At 34.8% G+C, this 14256-nt stretch overlaps 2 long non-coding RNA genes across 4 annotated transcripts in view; one reads left to right on the plus strand and one right to left on the minus strand.

The window, feature by feature from the left end:
* Positions 1-14049, minus strand: part of LOC121494240 — a 122405-nt gene extending 108356 nt beyond the window's left edge. The window contains exon 1 of the long non-coding RNA XR_005988771.1: positions 13891-14049. This is a non-coding gene — a long non-coding RNA (uncharacterized LOC121494240). The remainder of the gene's footprint in view (positions 1-13890) is intronic.
* Positions 1-14256, plus strand: part of LOC121494239 — an 89448-nt gene that overhangs the window by 3529 nt on the left and 71663 nt on the right. The window lies entirely within an intron of this gene.

Raw genomic sequence — 14256 nt, forward strand, 5'->3', positions numbered from 1 at the left:
TAGGAGATAGGTAAATTCTGCTTTAAACCAGGGATAATTCCATTTGTTCTGCATAACTGAGGTAGATCACCACCACTTCAGTCATAATACAGCCCATGGAGAGAGAGAAAACAGAATATAAGTCATGTTCTTTTTTAAAAAACCTAATACACATCACATCACATCACATTACTAATCTCCCATTGGCTGGGGTTTAGTCAAGTGTCCATGCCTAGCTACAAGCTAGGAAGGCTAGAAAGAATAGTGCTGAGTCAAGCTTCCATGCGGCCAGGTAAAATTTAGATGGTCAGTTACAGAAAGGAATAAAGTAACTTTGGATGGTGGGTTACAACAGTCTCTGGCAGGGCAGTAACTGCCTCTGGGAAGAGAGACTAAAGACTCTGAGTGTGGGATAAGAGAAAGATGTGGCATCTATTTTGTATCATCTATTCTTTATTCTATTCTATTCTATTCTATTCTATTCTATTCTATTCTATGTACACTTTAATACTATTTCTTGTTCTTTAAAATAGTTTAAAATATTTTAAAAGAGTTAAAGTTAGGGGTTATTGGGTGGCTCGTTGCTTAAGCAACTGACTCTTGATTTCGGTTCAGGTCATGATCTCAGGGTCATGAGATGAAGCCCTATGTCGGACTCCGTGCTGAGCATGGAGTTTGCTTAGGATTCTCTCTCCTTCTCCTTCTGCCACTCCCTCCACTTATTCTAAATAAATAAACAAACAAATAAAATATTTTTAGAAAGGAGTTAAGATTAAATAAAAATATATAATGGCTTTTTCCAATGAGCTTTGCATTCTCAATACTAGCTAAGGCTTAATAATTAGCCTTAAAACATACAGATATACATGCATGGGCTTTAAGACATATATTCAGATACTTTTAAATATTTTTAATAGATAATTAAGATCACCATCTGGAACCAGGCTGCTAGATTCAAACTCTGGTATGACTGTAGCACCTATAACAGTGTGACATAAAGCAAGTTATTTAATCATTTTGTCAGTCTAGCTTCTTCATCTGTAAAAGGGGTCAAAAATTATAATACCTTCTTCATTAATTTGTGCAGGTTGAATGGTTTAATAAACAATAAAGCATTTCTGACAAGTATTATTGTTTGCTATTATTGCTACTAAAAATTATCATTGATTATTAAAAAATATCAGAGCAAACTTAGATAATTGCCTGCCCAGTAACCATTTTCTTCCTCCTTATCAATTCACAACTTCAATTTTATTCTATATGGCAAAGTATTCAATTAAAAACATTAGCCTCCATGCTACCCTTGAAGCTAGGTATAAATATTTGACACTGTCCTGGCCAAAGAGATGAAAGTAGAAGTCACTCAGTAGGCATGCCAATTAAGTTATTGTCATCTGCCCTGAAGCCAAAAATATAATTTTTTAAAAGCCTGTAAGCTTTGGAAACCACCTATCAAATCCAACAGAAACTTACAAAGCTAGAATGAATTCTCTGTCCACTCTATCTTTGTGGTATTCATATTTGAAAATGTAGATCGTGATTTGCAAAACTGAGATGCTTCTTCTCATAAGATTTGGAGATTGTGTCTACAGAACATCTAAAATAATGAAGGGTTCTTTCATCTGGTAGGTCAATACTATATATGTGATTCAGATTTTCATTTACTTAAAAGTTTATTGGTTACTCCTTGGAAAGCAAACCATCCTTGGTTTCCAAAATCAACAATATCTCATTCTCAGTATTTACCAATAAAACTGATATTACAAAACTACTATCATATTTATCATCACTTTTCTTTAGATAAATATAAAATTTGTTTTTAATATACTCTTTCCCTAATACATCACTCTTATTTATTCCAAGATGAATAAATTCAGCTTTTCTTAAAAGGCTACTTAACTCCAAATTTAAAAAGATATTATAGGGATCCCTGGGTGGCACAGTGGTTTGGCGCTTGCCTTTGGCCCAGGGCGCGATCCTGGAGACCCGGGATCGAATCCCACGTCGGGCTCCCGGTGCATGGAGCCTGCTTCTCCCTCTGCCTGTGTCTCTGCCTCTCTCTCTCTCTCTCTCTGTGACTATCATAAATAAATAAAAATTAAAAAAAAATTTTAAAACAAAAAAAAGATATTATAATTTAGAAATTCAAAGAAAAGGAAGAGAGACAAAGAATTTCCTAAAAGGAAAATGCTTAGTAACCTTGGCTTTGAGGTAGAATGCTTTTGTTTTAAACTCTAGTGTTCATCCTCTGCTCTAAAAATCAGGGATAAAATAGCAGCAAAACATATAGTTCCTGCTCTCATAAAGTTTATATTTTAGTGCAAGATAAAGAGTTAAACATTCAATTGTATAATGTAATAATTTAGTTACCATGGTAGTAACAACCAATCATAGAGATTGTTAAAGGCAGCCAGAACTTAGAGTTCGGAGAAAGGTTTGATAGGTAATTAATACTTAAATTCAAATTGAAATCTCAAGGATCAAGGATATATCGGGTAGGGAGAGTCAGGGTATGTTCCAGACTGAGTCAACAGTATGCTTGAGAACAATGCTGTAGGAAGCCACATGGTTATCTCTGAGGACCAAAGAGCTAGCTAGAATGCATCAGCAAAGAGGCAAGTTGTGTGAAATAATGCTTATGAGGATTTCATAATTTATACCAAATAGCACTTCACACATTGTGATGGCTAATTCTATGTGTTAACCTGACTGACTTAAGGGATGCTCAAATAGCTGGTAAACATTATTTCTGGGTCTCCTTCACTAATGCAGATGGGCATCATTCAATTCACTGAGGGCTTAAATAGAACAAAAAGGTGGAGGAAGGGGAAATATGCTCTTTTGCTTGAGCTGAGGCATCCATTCATCCTCTACTGTCTTTAAATATTGATGCTCCTCGATCTAGGGCCTTTGGACTAAGATTTATTGTATCTTAAGATTTCCCTTCTCTACATAAGCTTCCCTGGTTCTCAGGCCTTTGGACTTGGACTGAATTACACCTCAAGTTTTCCTGGTTCTGTAGATTGCAGGTTGAGCCTGCGACTTCTTGGGCTCTATAATCACATAAACTAATTCCTTTTTTTTTTTAACATAAACTAATTCCTATAATAAACCCCCTCTTATCTATATCTGTATCTACATATATTTCAATTCTATTAGTTCAGGGTGGGTTTTTTGGGGTTTTTTTGAGAACCCTAATTTTTTTGAGAACACCTTTTTTTTTGGAAACACCTATATTATTATCATTCACCCTGTGTCACGGCTAGTTTATGTTGAATAACAAACAAACCCCCAGATCTCAGTGGCTTAAAGTTATCATTTTTTTATTTCTTATCCCAACTACTTGATTACCATGGTTGAGATGGAGAACCTGCTCACTTTGTGACCTAGACTGACAAAGCTGTAACTAGCTGGGATATGGCAGGTTTCTGAGGCTGAGAGTAAGGAAAACTCTAAAAGGACTCAAATGACAATATAATGCTTAGGCCCCCAAAACAGCACAAATTGCTCTTGCTCACAGTTATTGACCAGAACTGGACATCTAGTCCTACCCAATCACAGTGTACAAAGAATTGCAATCCTGCCATGAAGGCAAAAACACTGGTAATACTTGGTAAGCATCCTTAACGATGACCACATCACTATTAAAAAAAAAAGCTGGGGTTAAAAACATTATATATATACAAATTCAGGGAAAAAGACTGAAATTAGGTAAAAAAAAAACAGTAAGAATAACAACAGACACTTTTTATGGTGAAATTATATATGGTTTACATTTTATATACTTCTTTGTGTTTTTTAAATGTTCTCCAGTCAATATTTATATTATTCTTGGCTTATATGGAACAGGAAAAAAATCCTCAAGAATGACTAAAACAACATAGAAGTTCTTTAAAAGGTGTAGAGGTAGTCATCCATGGATGATAGAATATTCCAAAATGTAAGGCACCTAGTGTTTATCCTATCTTGCTGCTCAGATGTGCATGATTTCCTTCCACTAAGGTCATCTCATTGTACAGGATGGTTGCCAGCACACCAGTCATTACTGATTTTCCAAGAAGCAGAAATGAGGAACAGGAGCAGAGTAAAGTATTCCCCATAAATCAAGCACACTAATTCTGCTAACATCCCCTTTAGCCACTCTACTGGTAAGGGCTAGGGTGGGGGAAGGGGAAAAATGTGCTTGAAAATGAAGTATTTACTCTAGATAAACATATATCACTCAAATATCAGAGATTCTGTTACTGTGAGAAGTTTTAATTGACACCTATTATAACTTCTATTGGCCTCCTTATCTCTAACATCAATTTCTTTCTTGTCTTTCCCTCATGCTGCAATCTGAGATGTAGAAATTTTTTCAAATGGATTATCTTTAATGGTTCAAAAAAGACTCCAAAATAATTTTGTATACTTTCTTCTTATTCTCTGTCTTGTCTAGTGACGTGAATACACACACACAAACATATTACTATAATTATAATATATCAAATTTGCTTTAATAAAAGTATTGCTTGCTGTTGTACCTCCCTTCCCACTAATATAAAAGAAAAACAACTTAGACTTAATAAATTAGTGTAATCAAGTTTAAATCAGTCTCTGCCATGGAAATAGTAAGATAATTTATAATTCATAGTCCAAAATGGACTTGGATGAAGGGAGAAGAAACACTATCGTGGAAGGGGAATAGGTACATTTGATCCTGGAATTGTTTTCCTTTGCTGCTTCATTTTGTCTAGTTTTGGGGCATTGATTTCTGTCCCTCTAATATCCACTGGAGTGTCTACAGCTGGTATAAATCAGCAGCCTTGATCTTGGCATGAACAATGCCAGATGATTACTCCCAAGGCACTCAGCCACCTTCTCTGTTGACTAGGTCTTCCCCTTACATCTAGCGGTCACTGTGGATCGCCTGAAGCCACACAGTTATTGCCATTTAATCCATTTAAGTCCTATATCATCTCTGAAAATGGCTTATAGTATGACTATTTTCAGACCTCCTAGAATTTTATTTTTAATTTATAAAAAGAAGCTTTGGAATGCAAAAATCCCTTTTCTCTTTCACCAAAGCTTACTTAATGAGGCTGTGGTATCACTAGGAACTCAAGAAAATCAGCATTAAATTTCAGAGCCCAACAAAGATTCATTTGTTTTGGGCATCATGTTCTTAATACATGGCATGGAGAAGGTGCAAGGTCCTATTTTTTAGAAGGAATTAAATATAAATCATTTTAGGGATCCCTGGGTGGCACAGCGGTTTGGCACCTGCCTCTGGCCCAGGGCGCGATCCTGGAGACTTGGGATCGAATCCCACGTCAGGCTCCTGGTGCATGGAGCCTGCTTCTCCCTCTGCCTATGTCTCTGCCTTTCTCTCTCTCTCACTGTGTGCTTATCATAAATAAATAAAATTAAATAATAAATAAATAAATAAATAAATATAAATCATTTTAATATTAAAAATATTGCCCTAATATATTCATTTCATGCCATAACACCCACGTATAATAAATGCAGCTAATATTTTTGAGCATTCATTCTGTGCCAGACACTGCTTTTTTAAAAGTGCTTTTTAAGTGACAACTAAACTTCCCAACAAAATTATAATTGTTATCATTTATTTTTATAGAGACAAAAACTAAAGCATAGATTAATTAATTGCTCAAGGTTGCAAAGATAATGTTCAGAACCAACCTGATTACCTAGCATGTGATGCCATACTGCCTTTCACATGAATATGCTCCATAGACATAAATAACATCTATAGGCTAATGAATTTTAAATTTAAATATCTAGCCTTGAAGTCTCCCCTAAATTTCAGAGTCAAATATTAAGTGGTAACTTAATTTTCACTTGTATCCCTAATAGTCATCTCAAAAATAGCATATTCCAAGCCAAATGCCTGGTTTCTATGCACCACCTCTTCCTGATTGCACCTGTTTCTCCTGTCTTTACCATTCCAGTAAACTGCCTCATCACCTTTCCAATTGCTCAAAATAATAATATCACTCTTGACTTATTTTTCTCATACTCTGTGTCCAGTCTATCAGGAAATCTGTTGGTTCTATCTTCAAGATATATCCAGAATTCAATCACTTCTTAATACCTCCATTGCTACTACCTGGTAGATGGTCTAACACACCATTATCTCTCTTCTGGATTATTAAAAAGCCTCTCACCTTAGACCTTCTGTTTCCACTCTGTCCCCTATAGTCTATTCCCAACGTAGTAACCAGAACAATCATTTAAAACATAATTCATGTTAGGATGCTTTTTTGCTTAAAACCTTCTGACAGACTTCATGTCACTCAGAGTAAAAGCATAAATCTTTACAATTAATTGTGTGACACTACATGGCCTGGCTCCACTGCTCTCCCCTGAACCTCATGTTTTACTATCCTCCTCATCACTCACTCAGCATCTCATTCATTATCTCTCCTCTCTTTTGACTCTGGACCTCTTGGCTTCCTTGCTGTTACTCAAATGCACTAAGCATGCTTTTGTCTCTGAGCCATTGTACTTGTTCTTCCCTGGACCTAAGGTGTCCTTACCAAATATCTACTATATTCCTTATTTCTTTCAGGTATTTGCTCTTATCCAAGAGGCCTTCCTGACCCTGTATTTGACATACCAATTCATGCACCCTCTCTATGCCTTGGTTCCTTCTATCCCCCCTTTTCTGCCTTTTTCTTCATTGTATTACCATCTAACACATAATATCTGTTCATTGTTAGCCTCTTTACACTAAAATGTAAGCAGGAAATGTATTTGTCTTGAATATAGCCACATCTAAGAGCCTAACATTTACCCAGCACATGACAGGTATTCAAAAAATGTTGTTAAATAAATGGTGCCCGTGGTCATACACATTACTTGGAATTTCACAAAAGTGTTTTATAGTCCTTTGTTTTTATGTGCTCTATTCCCTCTGCCAAAAATACCATTTCCTATTTCTTTCATTGAGCAAAGTCTTGTTTGTACTTCAAAACCTACTTTCAGCTTTGCCTTCTCAAGGAAATCTTGCTCATATCTAGAGAATAGTGTTCCAAAATATGTACCTTCTGGTCTCAGTTGATTCACTTGAGGGTCTGTCCACTAGACTACAACTTCCTTAAAGTAATACTCTTTTATATAATTTTCTCTGTTTTTACTTGATTCACAGCCACACTAAGTGGAAAACTCCATACTTAATATTTCCTATTGGCCAAAGAACATGATATCTCACTTTCTAAGAGACTTCTCTTACCATAGGAGGATTTCATAGAGAGATTCCAAATCATGCCACTATTTTCCCAACTAAATTACTAATAATGTAACATGTGTATAATATGTAAAACTTTAATATTTTAAGGAATATCAGTCATCTTAACAACTTCAAAGCTTGTTTTACCAATTATTATCTATGTGATTATTAGCATTTGCCTTTAATAATTTATTTACCTATAAAATTAAAAAGTTAAAATAAATGACCTCTAAGACTTCCCACTTTCAAAGGTTCTTTAATGTAATTAATAGTAATAGTCATAACCAATAACCATGAATTACAAATTGAGAATATATAGTATCATTGTACTGTATTTTTTCAGCTAAAATTAAAATAATCTGGCATCTTTGTGGCTCCAATCTTTTTTCTTCTTCTTTCTTTCTTTTTTTTTTTTTTGCAGTCAGCCAACTTGCTTGTTTAACTTTGGGTAGGGGGTGGAGGTATCCTCTCTTTTTCTTAATTGGGGAAAAAAAACTAATGATTGTCTAATAATTCTTTTGATTATGGATTTATTTTTATCAATTAGTTGGAAGAATTAAGTGTTCGATGGAATATTTTACAAAGGTCTAGTAGCACAATGACAAATGTTCAATTAAATATACATGAGATGTTAAGATCACGCACACATATAAAGCACATAACTTTCAGAATTTAAGAAATATCAAGAGATACCCAGAAACTTCAAACAAACAAAAGAGCCGAAAATCACCCTTATAAAAATCCCACATCTTTTGGGAGAATAATAACCTAAAAGATTAGGCCAGAATAACAAGCCAAGTACTTCTTTAGAAGGACTAGCCTATTTATTTAAACAGGGACAAAAAGAAATGTAATAAACCCTCTACTTGCCTTGAGTCACAGCATGTGGCTTATAACCTAAATAAAGAAAAGAATTTGACAGATTCCACAGGTTAGTCGTGATGGAAATAATTTTCATGATTTAGCTGACAGGTCTTTTAATATTTTTGTTGTAGCTAAAGTAGAATGGAGAAATATATTACACTACCTAGCAGGCTTTCAGTCTGCTTTTATTCTATAGCTTTAGTTTCTTCTTTGATTTTCTCCCTTTGCATTTGATCTTGTTCCCATTGGAAGTGAACAACAAATCACCTGGTTTGCTTCCCAAAGACCAGGACAGGATTGGAGTAAGATGGAGCACAAGATTCTTACTAATTTCCCTGCATTTATGACTAAGAAGGTATTTGAAGCTCAGGAGTACTCTGCCTTTATATAAGTTTTAACCAGATTCTATGATTTTGTGGAGAGAGTCATACCAGCTGGCTCATGGAGTCCTCTCTGTCACTAACAGTATATCATTGGGCAATACAATTAACCTCTCTGAGGTTACTTTCTTAATGTGAGAAATGGGTATGAAATTGCACTTTTTTTTTTGGCAAATTTATTGAGGCTTAAATGAGATCATGTCTACAAAGTGCTTAATACACTGCATTGTATTTATTCTTTCAGCAAATATTTGAGTTCCTACTATGATCCGTACTCTAAGCTATAGTAAACTTTCAGTAACTCTCAGTAAATATTAACCATTTTATGTTTATTATTAGTAGCATTAGCCTATCAATGCTAGTAGAGAAACATTCCAAAAAATTATTCAAATTGCAATTTTTCAAGAGTCCCTTTGTTGAAGGGAGAAGCGTGGTAAGTAAAAAGTTACTTTCAACTGCTTACAAAGGCATGCCTAGAGGAATAAGCTGTGGTGGTGCCTTTTCTAGATCGCTTTGTTAAGATTACTTGGATTAGTTCGGATTTCGAAAGCAGAAACAAAGGTTTCCTGCTCCATAATTAATATTTATTCATTTGATATTTTTTAAAGGCTGTATCAGGCTATTAGAGAAACAAGTGCAAGTTGTCTTAAAAGAGGATATTTTAAAACTAGTAAGGGAAATAAAACAAGTGTATAAAAAACAAGGTATATGATAAATGTTGCAGAGATGGCATGAGGTCCTAAAGAAGAAAGCTATAGAAGAGTTATACTAAAAATAGGCCTTATAATAGCTTCAATTGCTATGACTCCAATCTAAATTTGAAGCTAATACTTAACCCTCTCCCCTCTCACACAATGTGACATCATAAATCAAATCAGTTCTTCCAAATGGAATTCCCTAAGAGCAAATAGAGGGCCTCAGAACTACCATCCCTGGAAGCTGCTACTGTTCAGACATTTTATGACTTTTTTTTTTTAACTGATTGTGAAGCCTCCATTTTAGTGAATTTCTTTGGTTCTGCTCCTCTTTCTTTGTAACAAAAGGATGGTTATTTTGAGTCAATCCCTTGACGCCAAGTGAAAAGAGAACAATCTTGTATAGGAGAATTAGACACATTTAGAAGCTAAATATGGCACTCCTGTTAAGCAGTCTTGGAAAATTTCAAGGCAAAGGGATTCATAAGGAAATTGCACTTGGGAAGAGAATAACAAGCATCTGAAAGTCAGAGAATAGAAGAGCAATAGTTACCAGTGCAAGTATAGAATCAGATAATTGAGGCAAATCACGCACAGTGCCTTGAGATTTTCAGAAGAAAGTTACCACAATATATAAATTTAAAGTATTATTAGCTAACACTGAACCTCCTCAATATAATCAGTAGCTGAGAAAAGTTATGTACAAGGAAAGATCATAAGTAGTAACAAATTCATTTAAACTTCAGGGCATGTAATTGTTTCGAAAAAACATTCAAAACACCCTTGATGGGTGATAAATGGGTTGTTACTGAAGTTATTTGTCTGACACACAACTAAGCCGAGTCCATAGGATAGCCACGTTGGAGTAGTTTGTTATGCCTGTATTCAAAGTCATGATCTCCATTAGATGTAATTGGTACCACATCTGTGGAAAAGTAACTATAAATTTCAAATCATAGGTGGCTAACGAATAGAAATTGAATCATGTACCAATAGATTTTAAGACATTTCTCCTATAAAATGTTTCTAAATAATAACAAAAAATTTACAGCTCTATGAAGTACCTCTAAAAATAAATGCATTCTAGTTGTATCAGAATCTATATTATTCCTAAAAACATAATCCCATTTCTTCTTAAAAGTCTTGGGGCTAAATCCCAAGACAATTTAGTTTTTCCTTCTACAGTTATTCTCAATCTCTCTCTCTCTCTCCTTTCTTTTATAATCTCATTGCTTAAATTACAATATATTCTCTGGAATAAATCTCCGATTAAGGCTCCACTTCTTTTTTTTTTTAAAGATTTTATTTATTTATTCATGAGAGACACACAGAGAGAGGCAGAGACATAGGCAGAAGGAGAAGCAGGCTCCCCGCAGGTAGGCCTATATGGGACTCGATCCCAGGACTCCAGGGTCATGACCTGAACCAAAGGCAGATGCTCAACCACTGAGCCACCCAAGAGTGCCAAGGCTCCACTTCTAAACAAAAACCTAACCGTATATATTCCACTGCTTCCTCAATTTATCCCCCTGGGATGTCTTACAGGTACTTCATACCCAATATATCCCAAACTGAATCCATGAGCTTCATCCCAAGCCTGTTCCTCTTTCATATGCTGTCATTCTACAAACAGGTTGCATCACACATTTACCTTCTTAACACAGTCTTAGTTACATTTGCCTCTCTCTGTACAAAGCCATCCTACACCCTGCCCCATCTAATTAATCACCAAATCCACATATTCTCCTCTAAATGTTTTGAATGTGTCTATGACTATAATTACAATAAGAGAAAATATTTACATAGTATTTACTCTGTGGCAAGCCCTGTTCTAATAAGTACTTTACATGTATTAACTCATTCAATCATGTCAATAACCCCAGGAGTAAGTTTTACTGTTGTTACTATTCATATTTTACTGAAGAGGACATTAAGGCCAAGATAAATTAAATAAATTCTCCAAGGAAGCCCAAGTGGTCTGGTGGAAGTAGGTTTTGAAACCAATCTGGTTCCAGATGTTAGCCACCTAAGCTAGTGTTACCTCAGCCAGAGTTGACACCAGAACATTCCCAAAGAGCATATAAAGGGTTCAAGTCATCTGTGGAGGTAGTTGGTGTTCATATGTGAAATTTTCATTTTAGTGAATCTCTTACCTAGATTATTCAATATCATCCTAATGATAGTGAATCAGATAATTGAGACAAATTGCCCACAGTGATTTGCCTCAATAAAGGCATAAAATTGTCTACTCTTTTATGCACTTTATTGTTCTTTGGTTTATTTTGTTTTATTTTACGCCCATCCTATATCCATTCTCCATTATAAGCAGAGTGAGCTTTTTAAAATTAAAATCTAGCTAATGAATACATAGCCAAAAAAAAGCTTTCAATGTCATCCTATTGCTCTTAAAATCAAGGGAAAGGTTCTTAGCCAGACCTATGTGATTAGGCCTCAATCAGCTTCTTCTGGCTTCTCTTCTGACACTGTCCGGCCGACTCCCTACACTGTGGTTTTATATCAGCTTCTTAAATACAACATTTTCTTCCCAACTCTAGATCTTGAAGATGTTACTCAAGACTCAGCTTAACTAAATTCTACCCATCATTGTCATAATTTAAAAATCATTTCCTAAGGGAAGCTACTCCTCATATTCCATATGTATGATTTGATAGAACTATGCAGAATTCATGTCAATTTTAATTAAATATTCATTTAACATTAGTTTTCCACACTAACTTCATGTTTCATGAAGCCAAGAATTCCACGTCTATCTTGATTTCTGAGGAATCACCAGTGTCAAGCATATTGTCTGGCACTTAGTAAGCACTTGGTGAGTATAATTTTAATGACTAAAGAAATGAAACACATTTATTTTTGTGCTGATTAGAAATGTGAGCCAATGTTCACATAGAAAATATAGAAATTTTAAAACAATAAATTTACCTCCCCAAAAAAATCAAACAAAAGTGACCATCACTATTACCATATGGGTATGTACTTTTTTAGTTTTTACTTTACCTTTTCACACATGCACACAATTTTGCATCTTATGGGTATAGCTTAACTTAATATGGTTTGGCTTCAATGGCTAAATTCTACTCTATTTCCTTTTTTTCCTTCCTGAAACCAGGAAGTACCCATACCACGTTTAAGTTATAAATTAGCAGATAATTACTAAAATCTCAATTTGTATAAGGCACTATACTAGAAATTTGTTTCAAATTGTGTATATGAAGTGACCCTTGTTCTGAGACATCAAATGGAATATATTGTCTGACACATGATTTGATGCAATAGAATATTCAAATTTGTGATTGACCTAAAAATCAATATAAATTATTATTATCAACCCATGACAAGGCTTCTGTTCCATAAGACCTCATAGTCCAGCTGGCAAGATGGAATGAATACAGGGAAAGATAAGTAAATATACAACATATGCTAAGTGCCCAAATTAGTCATTTGAACTACAGAAATTCAGAAGTTTGAGATTTGGCATAGGCTGACATAATCATGGCATGCTTCATTGAGAAGAAAAGAGATTCTATAATATAGTTAGAATAATGAATTAGATTTAGATGATCTACATGCTTTATTAATCCTCCTTTCAACACTTCCTCGTTTTGAACAATTATAATTCCTCAAAGAGTTTTTTTGGCATTATTTTTCTTTATATTGGCATTTCCTAAAGTGAGATACCAAGGAGTACTAGCTGCACATGATGTTCCATACACACACACATAGGTTAAGAGGTACAAATATGTTTGGGACCAAACATAGTACAAACTATTTCTGTTTCATGGACAATCACAAAGTTCATTAGCCAACACGAAGCTTTAAAATGTCCCAGAGCAAACTGAAGAAACTTGCTTAATTTTATTTAACCTGGTGAATCCCACACTTTTCAACCATTGGTCTCATCTTTAAAAGATATCTAATAATATCCATATAAAAGTATTTCATGTAAGAGACTGAAACAGCATATATATATACATATATATATATTTCATATGTTGATTCTCAGAAATATAATTGGAGACTCTCCCACAGCAAGTATGTACTTTCAGTCTATATTTTATCAGTTCAAAAATCTGACTCTCTTTTAAAAAATAATCCTAATAATTCATGCTATCATACTCCATCTTTTTTCCAACCTCATTGACTTCAATCGTGTTTCTTTTGTAGCCACTCCAAAATTCCAATATAATTTTTCATGACTCAAGACACCCCATCCAGCTTAATAGTTTATCATAGAGAGATTTGCAACTAAAATAGTTTACATTCTTTGAAAATTTTATGTCTAATTTTCCATGCATGCCATCTGAATTCCACCTTTGTTATGTGTCTTTTCCAACATATCTAATTAGAAAATATGCCATTCTTTGTCAGTGTCACAGAAAACAAAGGAGAGAAAAATTCAAGTGCAAAATAATTGTCTTACTCTACTTCTCTGGTAACTTGGTATTATAAACTAGGTAGTTTAAGGTTCCAGACATTAGATTAACACAATGACATGGAATAAAGAGGAAAAATAAGAGGTCATAAATGGGAAGGGAAAGAAACTTCCTATCTAGAAAGAGATTGAAAAGGTCTTTAAGGAGAATGACAATAGAATAACAGAATAACAGAAACATGCAAATGCACAAACAACTCTAAACAGTGGCTCCACTCTCCACTTCATGAATTTCATCTCCCTATTCGAAGGCCAGCTCAAATAAAACTTCTCATAACTTACCACGATGACAGCACCTTCCCACACTCTCTGATCCAGCAAGAATTCTCTCTTCTTCATATGCCTTCTAAAGCATTTTGCGTACTTTGGATCTACTTTTTCATTAGAGTATGTTTCAGGTTGCATTGCATATGGTGAGATGCTCAGATGCCTGACCCAACTAGCCCATGGTCTGGTCAGCCTCTTCCTCCTTTGTCCCAGGACAGGGTTGAAGAATGCAAAGCATGTGGGATTTGGAAGAGAACTAAAGTTAATTTACAGCTCTGTGACTTACTAAATGCAAGGACTTCTCTCAATAACCTCTACTATCTAGTGGAGGACTAGGGGGAAAATTAAATGAGGTAGCTTGTATACGTTCCTGATATATTG

Source organism: Vulpes lagopus, chromosome 7, assembly GCF_018345385.1.
Source record: "Vulpes lagopus strain Blue_001 chromosome 7, ASM1834538v1, whole genome shotgun sequence".
NCBI classification, from domain to species: domain Eukaryota; kingdom Metazoa; phylum Chordata; class Mammalia; order Carnivora; family Canidae; genus Vulpes; species Vulpes lagopus.